The 27,185-nt window shown below is 35.4% G+C and overlaps 1 protein-coding gene across 1 annotated transcript in view; it reads left to right on the top strand.

The window, feature by feature from the left end:
• Window positions 1-27,185, top strand: part of ctnna2 (catenin (cadherin-associated protein), alpha 2) — a 257,593-nt gene that overhangs the window by 14,824 nt on the left and 215,584 nt on the right. The gene's annotated exons all lie outside the window — the stretch shown is intronic.

The raw sequence follows: 27,185 nt of genomic DNA, 5'->3' as shown, positions 1-27,185 counted from the left end.
TGTTCCAAATAACTTAAAAGACACGGAAGATCATTGATTAAATTACTTTTTACTCATCGATCTGAAGCTTTCGTGTAACCTTTGTACATTCATTGAGAAACAGACAAAACAGATGAAGTATATATCATATTGATTCTTAGTCAACTTCTCCTTTTTATTTTATTGCTACTTTGCTGTAGAGTCAAATTTCATTACACCCTCTGGATCCATGTAATAGCACAAACTCATCTTTGTGTCACTAATAAAGTGATTACTTAGAGTGAGAAAAGGTCTGAAATGCTTCTTTCATGGCTTCTGGCTTGTAATTCCCTGAATTATTGGGAAAATATGAGTGACTGCGGTGTCAGAGAAGAACGAGAAGGGTGATTGTGTTTTTTGAGCAGTTCTGTAGCTCGCTGACCTTTTAGAGAAATGGATTGTTTTTTTCTTATATCGTGTACTTCATATAGACTCCATTCCTCTCAGTTCTGTTCTAAAGCATTATTGATTTTTGATAGTTTCATTACTCCATTTGAATGCTAAAACCACATTTCTATTTAAGAAAAAGAGAAGCCATGAAAAATATCATGTTTTTGTGTTATTGGATTTCTAAGATTAATGAATGCATTGCTAATGAATGAAGAAACTTATTTACCAGTTGCATTCCTAGCAGTTTGATCTCTGCTCCCGCCACATGCTGATGGTTCCTTGGTTACTCCACCTTGTTTGCTAGTATTTCCAACTGAATGAAATATTTGAAGAAAATACCTAAATGACTACAGACCACTGCTGTTTGTTCACCGTAGTGTATTAGATTTCTCACAGCTGGGTGTTTAGGGTTCCTGCTGGTGGGAATGAGTTTTAACTTCACCACTATGGTTCCATGAGGCTGTGCAAAGCCGCTGATCGTCTGCACTTAAATATAATCTGTTAAGGGGATGTTATTAAAAAAACATTATTAGGGCAAATATAGAAGCTATTAAAACCATTTTCTGTTGGTGATTTAGTTTATATTGGCATTGTTGGTAAATGTAGCTTGATGGCAAATGAAAGTTGGTAAATCATATATTCTACCATTAATTTTTGATCTTGAACAACCCAACTAATTCAGTTATTAAGAAAAAATACCCTTCAGATTTTCTAAGTTTAATCTAGTGTTAGTCCAGCAAACTAAAAACATAAAAGTTGAGGACTTGCTCAGATCTGGGGTCATCAAATATAAGCTTTGAGGGCCGATGTCCTGCAACTTGTAGATTTGTTCCTGGTCCAACATGTCTTAATCTAATGACTGAATTACCTCCTGATGAGTACATCAAGCATGTATGAGTACAATCTGAGTATGTTGTAACAGAGATGGGTCAAAAAGTTGCAGGACATTGACCCTCAAGGCCTGGATTTGAAGACCCCTGCTTTAGATCAAAGAGTATTTATGTTTTTAAAATTACCTAGTCAAAGTCATGACCAAGAGCCAACTGAGAGTCAGTGGCAAGATTTGGAAACGAATCCAGCCTGACTGGTCTTGCACTTTTTTTTGCTAAAAACTAAACATGTTTGTGCAAAGCTGGTGTTTTGCTGGTGAAAGACTTTCTGCTGTAATTGGTACAAAAGCTGCTTCTAAACGGTATCGACTCAGAGAGATTGAATACAAAAGCATGCCACACTTCACATTTGTATTTGTAAAAACAAAGGTTTTAAGCCACCCATCTGTTTTTCTTTCATGCACTGCTATGTTCATCTCTGTTATTGCATAGGCGCATGTCAGAAAGCAGACTCAAACTCTGTAGGAAATTAATAAATCACTGAGAGGTTTTATTGATTAACTTCTTTTTATGCAATTAATTAAATATCAAAACACAAAATAAAAGATCATTGTCATATCTTTGTAGGTTACATAAGGCTGTTGACTTTTTAATGTTGAAATGTTTTAGAAGTTTGTGAATTATTTATATATATATATATATATATATATATATATATATATATATATATATTGTCAAATAACTAATTCCCCTGATGAGTTTATTTTTTTTTTATTGTTTTCATTGCGGTTTGCATTGTTTCACATGGCTTTCATAGCTCCACTGAGTACTGAAACACTGATGACCTAATTTGAAAATATTTGTAAAATGGGACCAACTGTAGTCTTCATACTTGGCTTATATAAGAGAGTTTACTAATGTTTCTTCATGTTTGTTCCTATCTATAATGTATTCTGTAGTTTTATGTTTTTCCTGTTGTTCATCTGTTCTCACGTCTGAAGCAACATGTCGTGTGTGTATAACTGTATCTATGCGGTATTTTCAGCTGCAATGATATACTTTATTTTTACTTGATTTGTCAATATTACACTTCAATACATTCACGTTTCATTAAAACTCGGATCTATGTCATCTATGTTCTTGTTGCTGTTGGTAACAGAAGAGAGAAGTGTGTTGCAACATCTACTTTGTAAACTTTTTTTTCTATTTTTGGAACTGGACAAGGCTCCTTGAAGTTGATTGGTTGGTTTTTTGTTAGTCTGTTTGGAAATTAAAGCAGAAAAAGATATGAATGTTTAAACCAGACTGTGCATGTTGCAGAATATTTACCCATTAGTTAACTATCAGTTTCTCCCTTTATTATTATTATTATTATTATTATTGATTTAGTATATTTATATATTAAAATATTACAGGACTGTTTTTCTTGTGTCGAGTGCTTTGGACACATTTTGTGCTGATATGTGTGCAGACCTTAGTTATTTTTGATCTAACTGCAATTATTTGTGAAAAAAGATAAATTAATGCAAAAGGTTTTATTTCTCATGGAATTGCATTATTCCATGAGAAATAAATGGAATAATGACCACCCCCCTCCCCCCCCTCTATATGGGAGGGTCAAACATAGAGGCTCAAATAAATGCAGTAAGTTTTGGTTAAACTTCCTCCCACACAATGCCAGTTTGGTACGTCAGGTGAGATTAATAGTTTTTCAAACTCACTGCAGCAGTTACAACACCTGTAGAATCTTTGTTGCATTACTTTAGCTTAGCTACTCTAAGAAGTTGTCTCTTAACATAAAGCAAGAGCAGGTCTGCATCATGCACTGCAATCAGTACAACATAAATAACTTGACAGTGATGCAGGCAGGTGTTGCTACCAAATAATGTGGATTATTTTAAATATAGGCTAAAGCATTACTATTTAATTTAAAACCCTGTTGGGAGGAATAGGCAAAACTTCCAGCAAAGTTTTGGAAGGTTTTCAAAGGAAACCAACATTGTTTAGCAAATGAAAATAATTTTGTGCATCCTTGCTGACGTTAAACAGTGAATGTTTAGTCCTATTTTTGTCAGACAGCAAAATAAGGTTATAGGTCATTTTACACAGTGTATCCAATTATCTGGTTTTAACTGTATGTTGAATTAATATGCACTGACCGAGAGTTGATTGGACCTTTCTGTGCACATTCACAGCCAAACCAGAGAGAACATACAAGATTTTAAATTTAGAAAATTGCCTTTCACCCTTTCTATCTCTCCCCTTTCACAACCGTCTTTTCATATCTCCCTTTATGCTCCACTGTAGAGCAACAGATAACAAAGTGCAATCATGTTCAATGAACCTAAATGGAGCAAGTGAACAGTCACACCACTAAATATCTGAAAATAAGCTGCTGGAAATATGATGTTTGTCATGAGATAGTTTAACCAACTGGAACTGTAAGTTGAACCAACAGTTGCCTCAGTTTGCAGAATTACAATTGGCCTGGCCTCAAACAGAAGAAGAAAAATCTCTCATCTGAAGTTATGTCTAAAATAATTCCTTCAGGAAAAGGTTAATTTGCAAGTACATCGATTTTTGCACCAGTTTATCAAAGATATTGCCGGCATCTACAGTTTCATGGTTCATCATAGTTTCTGTCAGCCTGTTAGGTTATTTTATAAACTTTGATTTTTACAGATTTACAAAATACATTTTCTTCTGAGTCAATATGGAATGAAAAGTTTCATTATAAAATATACTCATTGTTATTCCTTTTTCATTTGAATTTTTTTTTTTTTTTTTTTACTAAAATTGTGATTAAATTTGCTTTATATATTTAAAATCAGAAGTTATACTCTATCTGTGTACCTTAAATCTTATGACTTGGATGGTCTGTTCATGGCTCTTCACGCCCTTCCAAAGGAGAAGTAGCCTTGCCTTTCATGTCCCCAGGCTGCTGAAGGTGTGATATCTCATAGTTCAGGGTATCCTTTTTAACACAAGTTTATGGTCAATTTCGCTCTGTCATGATTTATTCCCTTCTCACAGAGAACTAACTGTTCTCACACTTCCGCAAAATGTCTCCTGTCATACTCTCACAGGCTTCAAGGAAAAAAGGAGACACATATATGTTTGCTCTATCGAATGAAAGACACAAACCAACAAGATTGTCTTGAGTTCATTTTGGAAACAAAACAAAAAAAACAGTCTATTATGGTTTTTATGTTGCATAAGTTGAATAATTAATTATTTCGTGGCGATTATTCAAGCAGATCAGAAGCCCCCCAAAATAATATGCTAATTTAAACCGTGTGAGCACAGGGAAAAATTATTTAATAATATTCAAATATTCTTTGTTAGCCTCACCTTTTACCTAATCCTTTCTGAAAACTGCTTTACATTAACTATAGACAGAAGGGTGTTTGCAGGACAGAAGTTGGGGGAATAATTACAGCCTCAAAAAAATGACAACCCAGCTGTCTGATTTTATCTCTGTGTAAAACACCTAGAATCCTTCTTGTCACCCTAGAACAGAAGGAGCCTCCTGCACTCACAAGGTGTGACTGAAAAGCCTTGGCAAGTGTTAACATTTAGATATCTTACTTGTGTATCACTTTCTTGAGTTTTGTCAGAGAACTAAATCGTCTTTTGTAAGATTGTCCTGGAAAATAAATCGCCTGCTCAGGAGCACACTAGCTAGTTGAATGAAGCAGGACTCACAGACACACAGATGCCTGACAATCAGTTATGTTAACACTATAATGATAAAGTTTCTGAGGCTAATGTGTTTCTGGCATTTGAGTTTCTGCAAGATGCCGTTTTTTAAAATGCACCCTGGGTTGATGCAGTGGACTAATAAAGCTCTGCTGTGATCTGGTGTCACCCGTCGTGCTTTGAATTAAGCCCAGGATGGTGCATATTCTGGAAGCTTGCACCGTAAGTTCTTGGAAACACAAATTTGAAAGTGCCTCCTGGTTTCCAGTTTTGGAATTGAGCTTTTTCATCACCACAGCCTGTGCTCTGAGAATGAGTGATCAGTAACTCAGGTGTTTGTAGAGGTTTAAGGCTGCGCAGGCACTGCACTGCACTGCTATTCGGTTTTATATTAGCAATGATCCCCACACCAATTAGGTGAAACATTTTGACCATTTACAGGTGAAGTTATTTCTTTATGGTGCCTGCTAGTGCTTGCTATGTATTAAGCATTAAGTAGATTTTTTTTTTTTTAATCCAAAAAATGCACTAAAAGCAAGAAAAAAAGGGTAAGCAATGTGGATTTGAGTGAGTCTGATAAAGACTAAATTGTGATGGCTAGACGATTGAGTGAGAGTCATGAGTTGTCAAGGCTCATTTACCAGCTTAGGCTGGTCTGTGTGGTCTGGTCCAACAGTTACAGTTGCTGAAATTGCTGGAAAAAAAGAGTTTGAGCAACACTGTTCTGCACAGCTGCAGCACAGTTAGGACACCCATGACCCTCGACTACTGCTGAATGCAACAATTATGGACATGTTGGCATCGGATTTAGACCACTGAGCAGTAGAAAGCTGTCCTGGACTTTTCTACTACCCAATGAAGGAAATGTAATTCCTCCATTGGGATGCTTTGAACAGTGTTCTGCTGGAAAACATTTAGATTTATTTACTGATATAAGTTAGGGTTTTAATTGGTCTGATGTAATATTCCAGTCTTAAATGCTGTACTTTCAATCCTCTATTGCAGTGGACTTGTTTTTTTTACTAGGAGAATACACTTTGTCACAAAACAAGAGTGGTTCAGGAAGGGTTTGAGGAGCCCAGCAACAAGCTTGTGATCACAGCTTGGTCTCAATACGTCCCAGATCCCAATCTAATTGATCATCGGTCGGATGTGCTGATCAAACAAATACAACCCATAGATGCCCCACCTCCTACTTGCACAACTTAAAACATCTAGTGACATCCCAGGGTTTTAGTCCAGGCCTTGATGTTTCAAAGTTGTTTGGCAACAAAATGGAGTTGCCATCCATAAGTTCTAGTGTTTTTTTTAATGTCACTCCTAAAATGCTTTCATCTCACACATAGGTTCTGTGTGGACGTCGATATCATTGTGGTAGTTAAGAGGTTAAACTATTATCAGTCGTCTTTACAGTCCCCAATGCTCAAATTTCCTCTTGAGGTCATGAAAAGAACCTATGTCAAAATATCCATATTTGTATCAGAAATATCTTGCTCAAGTATTTTTTGGAGTTTATATTCAAGTTGACTGCAGGTTGACATCAAAACAGGTAGAACTTTGCACATAATTCACACAGTTCATTTGAACATTTTGTTCAAACATTACCACTACCACATTCAGGTCAAAAACATGAGAGAGAGCAGGAAAAGATGCGCTTCTAAACAAGAACATCAAGATCCTTTTGTGTTATCGCAAATTCGCTCTTAAACTTTAAAGTTATAGTTAAGACGTCAAATTAGTCTTACAGTACATAATATTTTCAGCATGCAGTGCTTAATAAGAGATAAAGTAGACTCTGCCCTCCAGCAATTTGCATAGGTTTTTTTTTTTTTTTTCTCGAGTCCTTATGAGTATGTCAGTGTATGCCCTGCAAATTAAGGACAAATTATCCCAGCATTATATTCAAAATGCCCACGTAACAGCCACAATCACTGTACACTGCAACAATTTATATAATTTATTTGATGGCATATATGTAAATCCAGTTTTCTCTTCTGATACTGTTATCAGGGATGTTTTTCCTCTGTAACCACATAGGCACAAAGCTGTTTCAGTGGCAGGAACAAGCCGCTGCTCAGTGGTACAGTGCAACATAAATTATTCTGCCCTGTAGGCTTCCAGCCCCTGAGTTCCAGTGCATATCGAGGGGATAGGATGAAGTGAACCAAATAAGAAAATAAGTTTGCCTTATACATGCATTTCCATTTGACAGTTTGACATTTTACATTAGTCTTACCTTGAAAGTACAGAGTTGCTTACGAATCGTTAATGCCTATGAATGTGAATAACATTTTGAGTGCAGGGAGGGGCGGAAAGATTTTATTTAAATTTTATTAGAAGCAGTTGGTGGCAAGTTGTGAGTGGCATTCTGTTTAGTCTTCAGCAGTGGTTTTGCCCGTATAATTCATTTTCAGGCAAAGATGCTCACACAATAAAAACAAAATGTGGAGTCTTTTTTTTTTTTAATTATGAAACTTTATTTGTAGTTCAGTAAGATCCTGTGCCACAAAACATGATGTTTCGTTTACAAAATATGATTTATAGACACTTGTATAGTACTGTACACAGACTGCAGAAAAAAAAAGATACATTAGTTGTAATTTTTTGGAAGGAGACAAAGAAACATTAAAATGTTACCTATTGGCACTTCTGCATTTACAAAAACGTGTTCAGTTCTGTACATATAAAGACAGAACCCCAGCAACCTGAAGTAAACATGTTATGCATATTGCCTCAGACATAGACTTGATGGGTGTTTTTATTGGAGAATTGAAAGGTTCTCCAAGAAAATATATAATTAAAATAAATAACGCACGGAGACGTAATTCCTGCTGCTAGGCCATAGACGAGCCGGAGATTTATTACACTACCACGGATTCCTCATTACAGTTTCATCAGTTCAATACTCAAAAATCTTCCAAAGTCTCAACAAAAAATCTCCCCGTATTCTTAACATCACCCTTTTTTATACACTCTCATCTTCACTGATGTGAGTTTGGAAAGTTTCAACCAATGGCGTTGCTACCCTTGATTTGCGTAAAGATTCTGCCGTGCCTTATACTAAGTGTGTGTTGGACGACCTTTAAAAAATATTTGAGACCTCATGAACTCAACATCTGCTCCATTTCAGAATTGCTGAATAGGACAATTTATCTCAAATTGTTGTTCTTATCTGTCCAACAGCCTTGCTTTTCAAGTCATTTTTTTGGTTCCATTTGCGCTTTGCATGCAAATGGAAGGAAAGGAGTCGGGTCAGTTTGACCTAGAGAGCTGCCAAAATCCTTTCGCAAAAACAACTCCTTAAATAGTATTTCCGCTCTTACATTTGACGTATCGTACAGCATTATATTTGTGTTGAAGTGAGTGCATATATTTATGAGAATGAAAAATAAATTGTTCTGTGCACATTTAAATCTCACACAAGCTTGCTCAGTAGTGTTCTATGCCAGCGCTCAACTCTGATAAACTCTTGACGCGACTGCTTGAGGCAGAGAGGAAATTAGTATTGAGAAAAGGTACGTATAGGTGGGTTTTCTCCTCGGTCTTCCTCCAAAGATTCACAGTAAAATAATTAAATATTTATTTTGGATATAGCACGAGTGACACAGTCAGTTTTGTGCTATCTTACACAGTAAAACCAGCGGACCAAATGTGCTAGTCTTTGAATAATGTCGTGACCAGAGGTTAGCTTGATGGTTTAGTGATGGGCTGGACTCTGCTAAGTCATGGGGCAGTGCCTGCCAATTGGGATTTAATAATCGAGAGGTCTTTGAATCAGCGTGTGTCCCTGACAACAAGTAGACATCTACGTATTATCAGAAAATGACTATATGTTCTTTTGTTTGCTTTGTTTCTTTTTTTCCAACACTTGGACTGTTTCTAGAAGCAGTAGAGACTCAAATGAAAGTACAAAAACATGTAGAAAGAGAAGTTTGCATAATAGGTCCACTTTAATTACATATTCATATATATTTTACTGCCATAGCCATCTATAGTAATGCTAAGCCTATTCAGCCAAACAAAAGTTAACTTAGGAAAAAGGCTAAAAATAAAGAAACACTATAACACAGCAATCATGGAGGGTGACAAAAAGGGGCAAAGTCAGAAAGAGAAGGTTGCAAGGAAGCTTCTGTAACTGTGACCTACCTTGAGTAAGTGCTGCAAGAGTGAAGGACTAATTAATGGCTTAAAGATGGCTTTTTCCTCTAAAACCGCCTTTGGGTGATTACTCACCTAAATGCTGGAGCTGTCACAAAGATAGGTTGAGTCCACATGAAGCCTTAGTCTAACACATGCATTCCACATCATAAGTCATTTTTGATTATCTCATTAATTACAGCACTAATATAATTAGAATTATGAGGCTTCAAATTCAAGCAATTGTGAAATGAAGCAATTAGTATTTTTTTAATGTCTTAAATTAAAATTATGTCGTTGCTCTTGGGTAGATTAAGTCTTGCCCTCTTAATTATAGGATGCATGTACAGTTGGACAATATTCTATCAATAAGCAAAACACTTAATTTCAGTAGAATGTGGATTTTCTTCTTTCGGGGAGGAGGAACATTTTTCTCAAAGTAATAAATGAGACCAGTGCATGTCGGGGCCCTTAAAAAAAAAAAAGCAATGCTCTGCCCCAGTGACTACCAAGACCTTTGGCTTGGGATGAATATGCAATTATTTAAGTTCCAGTCTGAACCTTTATCACAGCTTTAAAATCAGTCAGAGCACCGACATGAGAAAAGACATTTGGGCTTCAGCTGCTGATATGTACAAGGTGGAGATAAGAAAACAAAAGAAAATTATTGAAACTAATCAATCATGCTGTAATTACTGATGCATGAAACCAAGCAAATAGACCGTCATGGCCTTTCACATTAACTTGTAAGAGATAAAGGGAAACAGGCTCTGTGTCACTGTTTATATGTTTACTTTGAATGGGGCTTTCAGGGAGCATTGTTCAATTCAACTACTTTGCATTGTTTATTAATGATATCCAAAACAAGACTTTTTAAAATTGGCATCAGAGTTTCCGACAAAGCACAAGTCCTCGTTCAACACAAAAGGCATTTTTGTTGTCAGTGTATTGTCTATGATTTTATATCGGTCATGCCCCCAGTTAAAAAAATAAAAAATAAAAAAAGTCGTCTGATTTCATGGGGACAGCTTGAGCTTCTACTATAGGCATAACATTATTTTATCATGAATTCAGACTTTCTAAATCTGTGAGTTTTGTAAATTTAAGAGCAACTGGAGCTGCTTGTTTTACAAATTCTGCCCAGATAATGACCAGGCCCTAGATCAAGCAGTGCTTTTACATGAAATATCAAAACAGCTAAAGAAAGAACATAAAGCTACATTACCAATTGTACCAATATATGACAAAGATAAATAGGTTACTGTAACTGCTGAAGTCTAAAATCTGTTGCTTTTTTTTTTCTTTTTCTTCTACAGTGTAGTCACAGTTCAAGTATTGTGTGACATTTTCTTCACTACTAAGATGCTGCCACACTGTTTTTAATCAGGTCATGTATGCTGGCAAGGCAACAAAAAAAGCATATGACTCCTGCCATGTATACTAAAACCCGGAGTGATTCATTTCTCTGGCAGATTTAGATTACAAATTATTTTTGTCAACCACGTTTTGGATAGGAAATGAGAAAGACATCTTTCAAAAGATAACATGGAGATGTGAAAAAAATATAATTTAAGAAATACATAGTTTTAATATACCTACGTTTCATTGGAAAATGACTTGCTGAAATGTATTTGTAACCTTGCTCAGTAATTGATTGAAACATTTTTATTGGCAGCAATTTAACACTCATGGTAAATTTTTTGCACGTCACCATTGGTCTGGCTGGGCCTCTCCAAAATGTTTATTTTCTTTCCAATCATGCACATGTTTTTCTGGGACATAGTGCATTTGACTTATGGACCAGCGATAACAGACCCTGGACTGTTAGTAGTTAACAACAATATGTTGGTTGTTGCTGCAGCATCATAATAAGGACCACACAGATGTCAAACATAAATCTGCAAATGGCTAACTAGACTTGACTTAGTTCTGATATCTGTTTGCCTCACAGCTGAAATGTGTCTGGTTTTTCAACATAGAACACATCTCACTTGGTTCATATAGATATTTAACAATGTTGAATATCACTAGTTATTGACCTCATTCTGCTTCTGCTTGAACAATAATGCGTGTTACGCCCCATGTGACGTAAATTTCATTCCTCGTTCAGTTAAAACTTGCTTAGACTTGCTGTTCAAATATCTGACACCTGATTTTGAATTCTGTGATTTATTATTGCGTAGTTTATGCTGAGTTTTTATTCTTTAAGCACACATTAATGTGTATGGAAAATGTATAAGGAATGCTTTCTGTCTACGGAGTATGTTCAGGGTCATATATGATGAATAAATATTTACGTACATAAATGTGATGAGTTTTGCATAAAAAAAGCAAAACAGAAATATCAAAAATAGAACAAAACAGTTAAACACGGCTTATTGGCTAAGTAGAAGTTGGTAGGATGGTGATGTTTTTGAGGAGTTCAGTGACAAGAATTTACAATTATTTTGATGTTGGTTAGGTTCTGTGTGTCTTTCTTTTCTTCTTACATTATTGCATGTCAAGTGGTTTTTAGGACTGTGTGTTCCAGCTGCATCATCCGTTTTTATATACATAGCTGTCATATTAAGTAGTCAAAGGCAAAGTAGCAGTGGTTGGACATCTTTTGCCTTTGGTCAAGATGCTGTTTAGTACACATTTTTTAAGACCTTAATCCAACATTCACTAAGTTTGCATAATAGGTAGTTTAAATCCTGGAGCCAAGAATTAATATATTCTCACAAGAGGGAAAAAAAAAAATGTAAATGAATGCGCAAAAATAACATGTGATACTGCAAATGGAATAATGAATTTGAGTCCAGCTGAAGGATTAAAAAAAAGAAAAAGGTAAGAAAGAAACAATAGAAAGAAATAATGTTCTATATTAAATCACGTGTAAGAGATTTAATATGAGACTCATTGATTTCTCTTATCGATTGTGAAACCTACCCTCAAGTGATGGATGTTTGACAGGAAAATGTGAATACAAAAATGAAGTGGCAGAGGGAAAGGATATTATCATCATGCATAACATGCCGTTCCGCAATGGGATGTGCTCGGTTTTACCAATACGATCCCACCAGTACCAAGAGCCACAATCCATTTCATTTGATTGCACTTTGCTGACAAATAAATGCAGGTCTAACAGGTGAGAGTGTGAGAGGGTGAGGCTCAAGATGCAACTATGCAGTGAAAATGCAATGTGGCTACTGTATAACTGATAAACAGAGGCATCTCAATTGTGCCCTTTGAAGCGGTGCAGTGATAACTGGATTATCACCAGACAATCTGGCTCCATTACAAATGAGCCTCCCTCATTCAGAGCTGCAGATGCAGGGCCACAGTGCCTTTTGAACAGGATCGCTTGTCTTTCGTCTTCCCAATGCCATGTTTACTGAAGCAAGGGGTTCCAATAATTTGACAGTGTGGTGAAAATACTGAATCCTATGTTTCTGTTTGGGTAAAAATTACGCCTGGGACAGTATTTGACATATGTCGTGTTCCCTCATCATATCTTGTTACTGTGTATTAATGGTTCATAATTTTCACTTGGAGGCTTGCAAAAGGTAATTCTTCTTAAAGGTGTAAAGTCAATGAGATGGATGTTAAAAAAAAATTGTCCAACCTTCAAATATTTTTGCCATATTTGGCTATTGGCTAAAAGTTTTAAAATGCCTAGATAATAAAAATGGGGTAGAGATATTGTTGAAATTCAGGTGATACTAGGAAAGCTTCTATGTATTTTGGCAAAGATTCTTTATCTTCCAACGACCCAGTAACGCAATCCTGAGGATTTCTTTTATGATCTTTTGCACATGCGCAGGTGTGCATGTACATCCCATTAGTTCTCATTTGCCATAAATGGCAATGAATCAAATAAATGTGTGGATTCATTCACTGCCAGACCTGAAAGGAGAAATATGTAGGAACAAAAACGCATACGTCCCTTGACAATTTCACTCATAAAAGGCTTTTTTCTTACCTTTTATTTTTTTTTCTCATTTATAGTCAAGTCTCTTTTTGTTTGTTTTTTTGTTGTTGTTTTTTTTTTGCGAAGGTACGTAAGGCTTTGAGTTGGATTCAGATGCATTCATACGTTTGTTTGTGTATTTACTTTATTGTCCTAATTTACATTTTTCCTCTCTTCTCTTCCACATGTGCTGTTCGTTGTGATCTCTTAATCATCCTTACAGGTAAGTGTTTTTTTTTTTAAGTCATCTTAGCTTTCATCATCTTTGCCAATTTAAAAACCAGCATTGTGTGTTATGTCGATAAAACATAAATATGAAGAATAGAAGCATTGTGTTGGGAGCTTTACAGGACAAAAATAAATCTTCAAAGCTGAGAATACACAGACACAAAATACAGTTATTTGGTTTATCTGGTTTTATAAATGGATCGGATTGCTGATTTTTAATGTTACTTTAAAAAAAAAATAAGTTGAGAGACTTATACGGAAGAAGATTAGGGCCACTGGAAAAAAGAAAAACAAATCTGACTTTAATCTCAGAATTCTGACATTTTTCTCAGAATTCTGAGAAAAAAGTCAGAATTCTGACTTTAATCTCAGAATTCTAAAGTCAGAACTGTTTTATTTTTTTTCCAGTGTCCCCAATCCTCTTCCATAGACTTAAGAGATCTTGCTTCATAAAAAAACTTAACTCTTAGAAATTTGACTTCACAAATAATATCTGTAGTTCTATAAACATAAAAAAACAACAACAAAAAACTGGGGGTTAAAGTTATTCTACAAATCTCTCAAAACCATGTAGCCTTCTTCTGCTGCTTTATTCTGCTAATAGAAATTCAGAAGTCTGAATTGAATTGATACAGTATCTCATTAAATGCATAACAACAAAAAGAGACCACAGAGGCAGAGACCCTCTGTTGCTCCTTGTTGTTTGTATTTATGGCTGATTTAATGAGAACTCCAGCAGTCGGTCCTTTTGATCAATGTGTGTTCGTGTCACAGTCTCAGGTTGGGGTCGTGTCAGGACTGGAGTTGACGTTTCATGCCGACTTCCATTAGTCTGTAAAGTTTTAAAAGGATTCTTTTAGATGAAAAAAATGATTCATGCTGATTTTACTCATGTTTGACAGCAAAAAAAAAAAAAAAGCAATGCAATGGTGCAAATTCCCATCGAATCATGTCATCATTTTAAGACTGCTCAAACCAAACAGCATTCAGATATGAAATTGTGAAATGCTATAAGCACTGCTGGGGAAAAAAAGTTTGATCCTGCACTTTATTTTTTCACCCTTCAGTTTGTTTGTTCTCCTGTGCTAGAGACACAAGTACTTTTTATTTTGGTCATACTACTCTTCAATCAGCTCATGGGGGAGAGAAGGTTGGAAGTTGTTAGTATACTGAGCTGTTCTACTTTTGGCCAGTTGTGGTTGAACTTCGTTGTGTTTTTTATTCAATTTTTATTTTTGGAGAAGCAAGTGTTGCAGACCCTTCTGTGTGCAAAGTTGACCGTTACTACTTTTTTCTCATACATGCGAGGAGTTGTTGGAAAACCTTCCAGATACTTTGAAATAGCAAATTCAAACTGTGAGACTGTCATGAATCCCCTTTGGTTCCTCATTGTTTTGGCACTCAGACATAATCTTTACAAGGTTTAGATAGCTTTTTCTGCCATTTTTATATTCTTGGGATAACAATCTCCCATACCGGGCCATGTCTGAAGTAAAGAAATATACGGCCTGCCATCGCTTGTCAGTGCATCGACTCAGTGGAAGGGGGCCCTGAATGGCGTCCCCGTAGATTTGAGGCAGCTGCTCTTCTTTTGTATGCAAGGGGATCCCAGAGGGGGACGGGTATATTGAGTTTGTTTTGAAAATGATGCTTCCATTAGATGAGAGTCAGTCATCTAGTTCAGCGCTGACTCTGGCAGAATGCCTGATTCAAAATCACTTTCTGGGCAAGTAAGATGGAGCCCAGCAAGATTTAAAGGAACCTGAAAATCATATCATCCAAACTGTGAATGATATTAAAAGCTGCATTTTTGCTGCAATAATAAGCCTGGAAAATATTTGAGACCTTGATGTTCAACAATAGTGTGACTTTTACTTATACCTTTCCAGTGATTGGATTCGGAATTTAACATGCATTGCTTTGTCTCAGTGTTTAGTATATTTTCTAATCCTCTGTGAGTAACTCAAATTCCATCTCCACTAGTTTGTGATGTGGAAAAGCCGCTAAAGCCTGCACTGGGTTCCAGCTGTCTGCGCCTCTTTGATATAGTAATCAGGTTGCATGACGTTGTGTTTAAGCCAAGGAATAAACACATTAATAAACATTATGCCGTAACAACAATTCAAAGGTTCTCATTGCTTTGTGTCAGATTCTAATTAAAATCCCTTTTTGTCAGTGTTTTGCATTCATTATTTTGAATTTCTGACCTTTTTCCCCGCAGCCAGCCAGCCAGCCACTCTCCCGATTTGTGCTCTGAACTTGCATTATAAAAACAGATTAAGCCGTGGTCTTTGTTTTGTTGTTGATTTGCATTGCATATATAATGGATTAGTAAAACAAAATGGGGTCCTTATGGTCTCCAAGGGCCCATCTGATCAGCCTGTCCTTTCAGACAAATCCATCCCTTTGCAAATTTAGTCCAGACCAAAATTACATATTATAGCACATTCAAGCTTGAATTTAATACAACCCAGAATAAAAGCTTATGCAAATTATGGCTCTATAGCTGTAAGAAAAATCATGGAAATTACATTTGCTAATATAGAAAACAACAAGATCATAAAAAATAAGCACTCAGTCAACAGAGAGCGGAGCAGTGATAACCAGGAATCAAAGTACAACATATAGGAAGTGCATATAATATGACACTTCACCTATAAATCACGGCCAAGGCCTACATTGTAAGAGTTACTGTTCCTCCGCAGCCTCATCTCCAAACTCCTCTCTTAAAAAATGGAAGCACTGTAAATTTGACATGTTATGAGTCAGCACTAAAGCAAAGCCATGAAATAAAACAGGTAAGGCATGAAGAATGATCCTGCTCACATCTTACCGTTTCCAACTTCAACAACTCCTATTATGAAAGTATGTCTTTACAGTAGGATATACAGCACTTCTATGGACTGACTGTAAAGTAATACTTTAGAAGTAGTATTTTCAATATACCTTTAAATGGCTGATGACATATTCATCATCACTTTCCAGACCACTTTTTAAAAATTCTTTCTCAAATATATTGTTTTATTTATTTTTTTATGCAAATCTGTGAACACTGATGCGATTGCAACCATAGTTATGCCACTTGAATTGTTTCTATATTTTTATTTATAACCATTAGTCATTCAATCCATCTAACATTCATGTTGGAAGAAAGTCACAAGGAGTCTTGCATTTTACTCTTGCCAGAAGAGACCAAATTGAAACTTTCTTGTTTAAATATTAAATGCTGTTTCTGGCAGATTAGGCACATGACACATCACTCTGAACACACCATCCCAAAGACACACAAGACAATAGTCTATTTTACCTTTCAAATTATCATGATGGTGGCTGCATGTTGATTGCAAGCTGATAGTCATTTCAGTATCCCCAAAAAATACACGTTGTTGTTGTAACGTTACAAAATGTTGATTATTTCAAGGGCCATGAAAACTTTTGAATATTACAATAGCAATACATTGAACCAAAAGTAATCATTGCTAGGGAGGTTGATTAATATATACAGAACAGGTGGCTGATTGGAAACTGTGCAGCTGAGAGGACGGATCTAAATTAAAGCAAAGGTGGGAGAATCAGAAAACAAACGGGAACTTAAAGTGCAGCTCAATGGATGAGAATGAATAAACTAATATAATGCATAAACTAAAATGGCAGGATATGAACAACTAAACAGTAAAGATATAATCAAAACAGAAAACACCAATAAAACTAAAAGTTCACACAACTAAGGATCCTGACATTCTCTCCATAAGGTTAATGAAACCGGCACGGATTACCTTTTCTATTGGTACTGGCCGCTAAGAAGCCTCGACTAAAGATACTTTATTCATCCAAGGGTGTATTGTGCAAAGGCTGCATGCTGTTCTCTATTATGTTAAGTGCCTTATGTAATAATCTTTTTACAGACATCATAAGGGATCCATAGCAGTCCTTGGGATAAAAAGCAACTACAAAAAATATTGTCTAAAAAAATTAATAACATATCAGTAAATAAAAGCAAAACTAGAACTTCTGTGCCCAATGTTCTATAACTTCCTTTGTATTGAAGTAGTGCAAATCGTAACTGCTGTAATAATCTTGATTCCACATGTGCTTAGAAAAAAAAAAATTAGGATGTCAAATGTGAGCTATCTTAGTCCAAACTGTGATTAAAAGCCCAGTTTCACTTTATTTGAATTAGTTATATGACCAAGGCAATGATCAAAACTTTTCAAATGACTCTGGGGAAAAAGATCATTTCGTTTTCAAAACGCATTCTTCTAGGATGTATTAAAATTCAAGACAGTTAGTGCCTTGAAGGCCTGGAGATAAAGAAAGGCATGATGTTTATTGCATAAGAGCCATTTCTTGTTTAATTAGGTGTCTTGTTCTTATTTATTTTAATAGGGGTTCAAGGGAACAGTTTTTATTGCTGCTCATTGTCTGAAAATCATTTGCAATTAGAAATATGTACCACCCGTCCTGGTTCATAGTTACTAAAAGACTCACGTCCGATGTCTGATATGAAGTTTGGCTTTGACATTCTAAGTATGTGCTGATCTGGAATCTTTGACAGAAAATGTAGATGTAGAGCTACTATCCTACCTAGTTCTTGAGGACGAGTCAGTTGTCAGTCTGAAAACTGACATCTAGTCAGACTTAATATAACAGTTTCTCTCTGTAGAGATTTAGTTTTTTGTTCTTTTAAAATAGATTCATAAATGTTGATAAATTTCAGATGTTTTCACACCGGTACCACTAGTGTCAAGTTGGAAAAACTTGAAGAAGAAGAATAGGATTTTGCATATTGTTTTTATACATTTTTATACATTTTTGGTGCCAAAGAACAACCAACAAGATGAACTAATATTAACAAAAGTAAAAAGAAAGTCAGAAAATCAGTGCTGCTTTTTGCAATAATTATTTCTTTAAAAAAAATAAAAAATCACACGACCAACCCATTAAACTGAGAAAAGAATGAGCTAAAATAAATAAATTTCTGGACAAAATAAATATAATCTAAATGTTAACCAACAGCAAAAACACACAGCTTTTGGAATATTACATTTCTACACTCAGATCAATAAAATAATACATTACATATATATAATTATATAAAGATTAGCTTGATAGTCAAATTAATTTCACTTATAAGTATAAGTCAAATATAATATCTTTGCATTTTTTTTAATATAAAATGTTAGTTAAAGAATCTTGAATGGACCTATTATTCAAAATTAACTTTTTGGACAATTTTATACTTCCATTTGTGTCTTAAAAAAAAAAAAAACAGCACTCATCCATTTTTTTTTATCAATACATGAAAGTTTTTTGGTTTCTGGAAAACAAGCCCAATTATAAAGTCACAGTTGGCTGGCACTACCTGTTACATAGCAACCCTAGCCAAGCCCTACCCCTCACCTATCAGTTGCAGCATGTTTGGACCGGTGGTGCTATTGGTGTATTTGCTGTACAATGGCTTCTGGAAAAAAAACAAAAAAACATGTTTTGTTGTTGACTTACCATTCAGAAACCACTTGCTTCATCCTTGATGGTTAGGCAGAAGCCTTCATTTCTTCTCCTTTGGGGTCAGAGTCAGGATTAAAGAGGCACCGTCGTGCCGTTGTTTGCTGCCATTTTGACATGCATATCAATCAATCAATCAATCAAGTTTTATCTGTATAGCACGATTCAGTAACAAGGCATTTCAAAGTAGGTTACATCATAAATTCACAAAAATACAAAATTATAGAAACACAGTCAACAACATAAAACTTTGCCATCATTACCCATCAGATTATTGATTATTGTTTCGGCTGTTTGCATGTATAAAATGCAAGTGTAAGTGTTGAGTAGGGGGTCGTGACCAGCTGCAACTTATTTACATTTAAAGTGACAAGAGGCCCTAAAACACGTCATTCTGAAGGGAGCTCAAAGTAGGCAGAACTGACCAAAGTGAAATTGCATTATCTGAGAATGCAGAACATGTAATGAACATGTGTTGTATAGTCCATGAACCCAGATTGTTCAAGGAAGCATAATGGATCCCCTTTAATTCTTTATTTTTCAGAGCTGTGCTGCTTAGTTGGCAACATTTTCAGTCTTTTTTTTTTTTTTTTTTCTTTCTTTCTTTCTTCCAACCTTGCACACTCTTTGATAGCCCTGAATGAGAGGACCTTTAGCCACCGTCTGATTTTTTTTTCGGCGATTGTTAGATGGAGAAGAAAAGCAGGTAAACATCACGGGATTTAGTGTGCAAGCAGCAGCAACAGGAGTAGGAAAAATGGGCCTGTGTGCCTGGTAAAGCCCATCACTGCTCTCAGCACTTTTCTGTTTTAACATGCTTTCTGTTTGTGGTAAATCATCAAGTCTTAAAGTCAAGTGGAGTCTAAAATCAAGTTACATAACTGCCGTTCACACCTCTGGCAAAATTAGCATATAGATTGTGGTTTTACCTTATTTTCTTTTATTGTTTTTTTTTTTCTCACATAAACTGTATTTTATGCTGGCTTTATTTCCAACACAGCTAATCCCTTTCACATATTAGGGTGATTCACCCAGGGCGCTGAACAGGCTCTGACTGCCTCTGGTTAAAATAATTTATAAATTAACTCGATTAGGATTTTGTTAATGCCGTCTTATTTTCTATTTCCATTATCTATATTCTGCACTGTGTATAATTTCATAATTTGCTCTGGTTTTAGCACATTTTAATAAAACAAACGGATAAAAGAAATGACGTTACAATATACTATCTAATTAAAATAATACAGTATTTAAACAGAAGGTATATGAGGCACTCACTTAATTTTAACAACCAAAATAAATGTTGCTGTTATTATTACAGGTAACTAAATACATGCAAGTTATTTTGATTAACTTTTAAGTTTCATTGTTTTAGACGTATGCAAGTTACACTTTAGAGTAAATAACGCTCCTGGAGAAAACAATGTACTTGATTATGTCAGGAATGACAATTTGCATTCATCGCTGATCATGATATATATCTGTGAACATTTTCCTTTAGTGATGAATAAAGTACATTTCTACTCATGATCTTTGGTAGATATGCAGGCAGTTGCTGTTCCAAAGTAATAAAACATGTTAACCAGAAGCTGAAGGAGGAATAAGGGTTATGCTTTGTTCTGTCAAAAAGCTTTAGATTAATCAGTGAAAGCGATGGTGAAAAACAAGATGAACGTATTTCTCTGCTTGAATTCTGATTCCACTCTGGTTATGACCCATCTCTCCAGGGGCCTTTTCATCAGTGCTCATTTGTATGTTTTCTCATTCCTCCAGTCCAAGAGTATCACCATGTGAGTAAAAACCTTGCATTTCCAGCAAAAGGAAATATTTCTAGATGTATAAAATATATAGTTTTCTAATCGGTCATAATTTGTTGGATTTAGTACTGAGCTAACTTTAGAAGTGTTAGTCAAATGAACTAATATTCAAATTTCAAACTGATAGTGTTTCACAAAGAAAATCTAATAAAATAATGTTATGTTAATGTTGTGTCATGCGAGCACAATTGAGTATTATTTGATTCATGTTGGGAACAATGTCACATGTCTTTACAGTGGCATGGCAATGCATGGCGGAGGCGTTCATTTCTTTTAGTTGAAACCACTACTTACGTCAGCAAACGATAAAAAAGCATAATCTTTTTGATATTTCAAACTTACAATTACTGCAACATGACTGTCTTTTTATAACAAAGAAAACACATTTTTCATTAGTTCTTTGTTCTTAACATTTGAGTTATTTTGCATCCCTTTAGTAACAATTAAGGCTTTAACTGGATTTCTTTTCTTACTGTAGAAGACATGTACAGTAGATGTTTTAAGTATAATGGCTTTGAACTTCTCTTGATGACATTTATTAATGTTTTTGTCCCTGGAAACAACTGCCACTTTATTCTCTCTCTCTCTCCACGGCTTCATGGCAATTAAGGCTAGAATATTGTGGCGCGTTGAGGGAATTTCATAACTATTTTATGGAATGGATCGTATGCACACTTTTGGCAAATGGGTTTGAGTTTGGCTAAGAAATGCAAGGGTTTGTTTTGAGAGTTTGATCAAATTCAAAGGTCATAGAAGAAATGTTTTGCATTCACAACATGACTGATTTTTTTTTTTTTTTAGAAGACTTCTTCAAAAACATTTCAAACAGTCAAGGAATTATTTATTTTATCAATAGTTCCTCAGAATTTTTTTGGAACTAAATTTTTTTATTTGTTCAAACTGCTCGATTTACCTGAACTTTCCTTTTATCGTAATGTCCTCAGTTTGAGCTCAATTTTAACAGACTGTGGAATTAAATAGGAAGTCCAAATAACAAAAAGCTAGTGTTAGCTTTGATGCGCTGAAATTAAAATTGACTATAATATTCCAGACTAATGAGGCGCCACTACCAGGTTAGGGTTAGGGCGTTTTCTGTTTTCTCTGTAACTTTAACCGTGGAGGTGGAATTGCGCAGCTTTCCAGTTTTACTTGCTTTGACACCAGGATTTGCTCTTGGACAGCAATCAATGTGGAGTGTTCCAGGGCTAAAAACCCTGCAGATAAATACAATAAGACAGGCTGATGCACACTGATGGGATTACGCTGTTGTCGCCATGGTGAACACAGCCTCGTTAGGTGTGGCCTTCTCTTGGACCAGAACAAAGGCCTTCAGAGATTATAAGACATCGCTATGTGCAACTTTTTTCAGCATCACGTTTTAATTGAAAGGAAAAAAAAAACAAAAAAAACAAAAAAACATAATTCCTGTATGCCAACACTGAAATAAAATCATCTTCTTTTGCCCATGTCTGCATTGATCCTTTTTCCTTTTTGGTTTTCCAGGTAATTTCAAAACAATACTGTTGTGTGTGAAAGCACAGGTGTATTAGTAAAAAATAATAAACATTGCATCAACTTGTGGAGGCAGTCCACAATAACTCCTCCAAGTATTTGGCATTGGCTAATTTCTGGTGGGATGATATATCCAGGGTTAGAAAAGAGTCAGAAAAACAGTGATTTTTTTTTCTGATCTGGAGAAGTACTGAGAAGAAAAAAATAATCATTTTTGGCATAAAATTTTTTGGGAATTTGTACATATTTAGAAAATGTGTATAGCAGCTCTGGTTTTTCCCCAGCTTTTGCACAGTGCACTCATTTAACTGTTAATGATTAAAGAAGGAGACTTCCAAAGTCTTTTTATTCATAAAAAAAGAGGCAAGGCAACAAACAACATCAACAAAAAACACTTTTGGAAATGTTTTGGCTTGGCTACTAAAAGAGTACTACTTATCATTTTTAAGTTCCCCTTTCAGTTACCCACAGTTTTGTTTTAGTTTTTTTAACCACCATAATCTGTGATAGTGTGGTGTGTTTGCTTCATGTTTTCACATAGTCAGAATCTATTATAGGGATTCTCACTTTGGTTGTCTTCCAATTTAGCTCAAAACGTTAGCCTTTCCTCCTGAAAATAACATTCCTCTATAATTTTGTGCTTGACTTTTCTAACCGGACTCTAAAACCGGACACGCTTTGTACATTTCGAGTATTCCTGATTGCGTCGTCATTTCGTTGGATTTGATGCGAGTGGATTAGGCTTGTGTTCATATTTTGTGCTCACACATCCTTTTCAAACAGCAAAATCAATTTTGTTTTCCTGAAGTAAATTAATATTAATAGAGACATACACCGGAAGGCAAGTGCTTGAGTGGCAATTGGAGCAAGGCCTGCATTAGCAGGGAGGAGGAATTACTTTACATCCCAAAGTGCCCTTAGACTGATGAGCAATGGATGTTGTTTCTCCAAAATCTCTTCAGTACAGAGATCTCGATAAGATTTCAAATTTCCTGCCTGGATTAATAAGTCATGTAAGCTTGCACTTTTTTTTTTTTTTTTTTTCCGGAAGCGTAATTACAAGAAAAACAGCCTAAAATAAAAATATTTTAAAAAGATCCTTATGATTTTTTTTTTTTTTTTTTTCCGGAAGCGTAATTACAAGAAAAACAGCCTAAAATAAAAATATTTTAAAAAGATCCTTATGACGAATTAAAAATGTCTCAGGGTTACAAAGCAGATAAAGGCTGCTAGATCCTGTGAGCACAGGATGTGAAAAGTGAAAAGGAAGGGATTTTATTTAGAGTATTTGACTTAAAAGCAAGGATTCAGCCAAGAAGAAAAGCAACAAGGCCCAGGAGGAGCTTGTCAGTGAGCTCTCCCACACAAAGCATCTCTGCTCTCATTAGTAATGTGTCATCTCTGGCAGCTTTCTACATGGGAGTATGAACATTATGCCCAGCAATTTACTGGCTGATAATTGCATGAAATATCTGTTCATCTTATTTTCTGATATGAGTTTTTGTTATTTTAAACTGAGGTGTTTTGGCAGTGTACAGTTCTAAAATGACTGGGAAATGACTTTCATTGATTTATTTATTATTAAAACTTTGGGACCAATAATGTGTGTTAATCAAAGCACTTTCATGCTCTTGCTAAGTGAATTTCCCAGAAACCTGTCTTTAAATCGATTCCACTCCTAACCCTCAGCATAAATTGGGCTGCAGTGATTGATTGAACCCAGACTGTCCCATGTTCTGTTTCTGCACAGTGCCAATCCGCTGAGCAGTCCTGTGTGATCAGCAGGGATCACCATATTGGGGATCGAAACAGGCAGTCTGCCTTAGAATGAAATTGTTTTTGTGCATGTTTGCAACTCCTTCTCAGTAGTTACTCACTTGTCATTCCATGCCTCCTATGGCCTTTTATTTAGATCAACAGCTTGCAACATTTGGTTCTATGTTGTCGTTGTGATGTAAAAATGCAAATGCTAAATAATTTAGCAATTGCAATTTAACTGATCTCATCTTAAAAAATAATGTGAGAAGTCTGGGGTTAATTTTTTGTCACCTCTTTTTAATTGACGCGTAGGGTTTTGATGATGCGTGCATATTAAATGATAGACGGAGGCTAGACGTTTTTTTCTATCTTTCCTTCTCTTGCACATTTTTTTTTTCTTTTCTTTCTGCCCATTTCTCTTTCTTGTCACTGCTAGCACCAAGTTCAAACAGCTGCATTGCACTGAGGACTTGAACACTATTTGATTCGTGAGCTAGGATCAATTTCAACCTGGCTGGCTCACTGCTTGGGCAGCTTGTGTGGCTGCCAGTTCAGGGCTCTGACCTGGATTACAGTGCTCAATCAATGGGACTCGAGATTTTAACCAAAGTAAGAAAAGACAAAAGCTTGGCCTTTTAATGTCTTACACTCATGTTTTCTCAAAAACAGACTTTTGTCATCTTTATATGCGTTTTGTTTTTGTTTTTTCTTTATCTTATGTTGATGTTCATAGAGGTTGCTTTGACCTATATCATAATTTGCATGACACACAACTAAGACGTCAATACCTATGGTGTATTTAGATTTTAAATTATTTTTTATGTAACTTTGACGTTTCTTTTTGATTATAAAGGAAATGGGCAAATGAGACAATGTAAATGCTGTATGCATTAAAAAAAACATTGTTATAAAGAAAATAGTATGTTCAAAACTAGCGTTTGTATAATCTCCTCAGTAATCAATGGAAAAATCTTTACTGGCATTGCAGCAATTAAAACCTTGTTATAACTGCTGACCAGCTTTTTAGATACTTTCACTGGTACTTTGATGATTTATACTTTGTGGTGAGCTCCAAACTTTTGAGGTTGCAAGGTATTTTTTGCCTCACTTTAATCTTTAGCTTCCTCCACAGATTCTCATCAGTTTTAAGACCGGACTCTGGCTAAGCCACTGCAGAATGTTAATATTACTTCCCATCAGAAAAAAAGTCAAAAGATTACTTTACTCATAAATTTGCCTTGTGTAGGAACAATTCTGGGCTTAAGTGTATCAATTTAATGTTGTTTTTTTTGTTTTTTGTTTCCTAATTCCTCTTTCTACTTTTGCCTTCTTTTATTCATACATCTTGTAGTTTATTGTATAAATACTGTTCAAGGAATTGAGGCTAATTAGGGTCATAGTTCATGACATGTTACAAACAGCTGCCAGCATCTACTGTTGGATCTTTTGGGTTCAACTATGCGTTTTTTTATGAAACAAAGCATCATCGTAAAGGAGGTGTGTGTTTATCTTCATAGACAAGGAGACGTTTACAAGAAAATTACAGCTCACCTAAACTTCCCCATCTTTACAATAAGACCTATAATCAAGCTTAGATCAAGATGAGTTGTGACAAACAAAGATAGACGAGGATCTAAGCTTTTCTTGCCACCATTACATCGGCAGGTAAATGTTGACAGTGAGACAAGTGACAAAAAATGCCCAGTCTCAGTTGTAGAGAGAAACATTTTTAAGGCTCTTGCTCACATCTCTATACAGTATGCTCATGATTATGAATGAAGCCTTATATTTTATGCCTAAAAATGCATGCCCTTTTCTTCTCTTCATGGCAACTGTAGACAAGTAAGGCGTTAAAGCCTAGAAAATGTCAGATTTCTAACAGTTTCATCTGAGTTTAATTGCAGGTTTGACACTAAGCCGAAATGTAAATGTGGAGGAATAACAATTCAGAAACCAAGAACGTTTGGTTCTTGGTTTCTTTTTTTTTTTCTGGGAGGGAAAAAACAAAACAAAACAATAAATAAAAAAAAACAAAACATATTTTGGAATAGCTGAATTGTACTCAATTACAATATAGTTTATATGATGTGAATGACATAGTAAATTAGAACCTGAAAAATCTACAGTAGGAATAATCACTGTTGTATTAAACTGATGGTTGTTTATTGATGAATAATGATTAATACCAAAACATACCGTTCAATACCATACTATTCCATGCTATTCCATACAATCCCAATTATTAGGGTTTTGATCATATGTGTGTATTCAATGTTAAACCAAAATAACACAGGTACAATAACAAAAAGTACACAAAGGTAAAATATCTAAAAGTCATTAGGCAAGGAAGAAAACCCCAAGTTAAACTACCAGAACAAAAAGTAAAATAAATCCTGTGTTGTCTGTATCTTATACTGGGTTAAAGACCAGAGAGGAAGAATTTGTAAATGAGATTTTAGACAACAAGTGAAGGTTTCCACAGTTTTGGAGTAGCAACCATAAAAGCATGAAAAAGAATGTGACGTTACCTTTGGATGCAGCATTCCAGACGTATAAAATGAGGCAAGGGACTTAAATATAAATAAAATAATAATGGGATGAATGGCCGCCACTTAAGGTAAAAACAAAACACAGTTATAAAAACTATCAAGCGGTCACAGCATGATTACTTCCATACACAGTAGCCTTATATTAAACAAGACAGGATGTAATAAGCATTAATTACTTTATAAAATACCTGACAAATGATTGTCAGTCAGACTCTCTGGTCTGTCAGAAAATACCAACATTTTCTCATGTGTGTTTTTTTTTTTTTTTCAAAACTAAATTTAGCCTGGAAGTAATAAATAAACTCCGAAAAATAAATATCAAATGTTACACATCACAATAAAGCTGCATTCTACAGCCAGTGAACTTGCAGAAGAGATTCATGAGCTTTGACTTCACTTGTGCGTTCTGCTTTATCTACTCCTGCCACGCTATCATTGCGAGCTGAGCTATTCATGAACATTGTCTCTGTGAAGGAACAGCGGATTTACTCGGCGTCTAGTGCTTTGGAATAGATTGGTTCTTTGAGGCAGACAGGGATGTTTTATGGCTCCTTCATTTTGGAGTGGCAGTGCCAGAGTGAGGTGTGTCAACACAGCAATGATCACACAGAGCAGCTGATTCAAACCGCTGACAGCAGACACTGTTGCCGTCATGCTCAGAGAGATGTATTCAGGCAACACAAATACATTAATGCCTTTACTATCAATAGTCACCTAATGGCAAGGAGTTTGAAATTGAATTGCAGTAATGCGACAGCAGAAAATTCATACTGTTTTATAATTTGATAAATGA

Source organism: Poecilia formosa, unplaced genomic scaffold (genome assembly GCF_000485575.1).
Source record: "Poecilia formosa unplaced genomic scaffold, Poecilia_formosa-5.1.2 Scaffold44, whole genome shotgun sequence".
Lineage (NCBI taxonomy): Eukaryota > Metazoa > Chordata > Actinopteri > Cyprinodontiformes > Poeciliidae > Poecilia > Poecilia formosa.
Note: the sequence above shows the minus strand (reverse complement) of the source record. Positions and strands in the feature narration are given on the sequence as shown.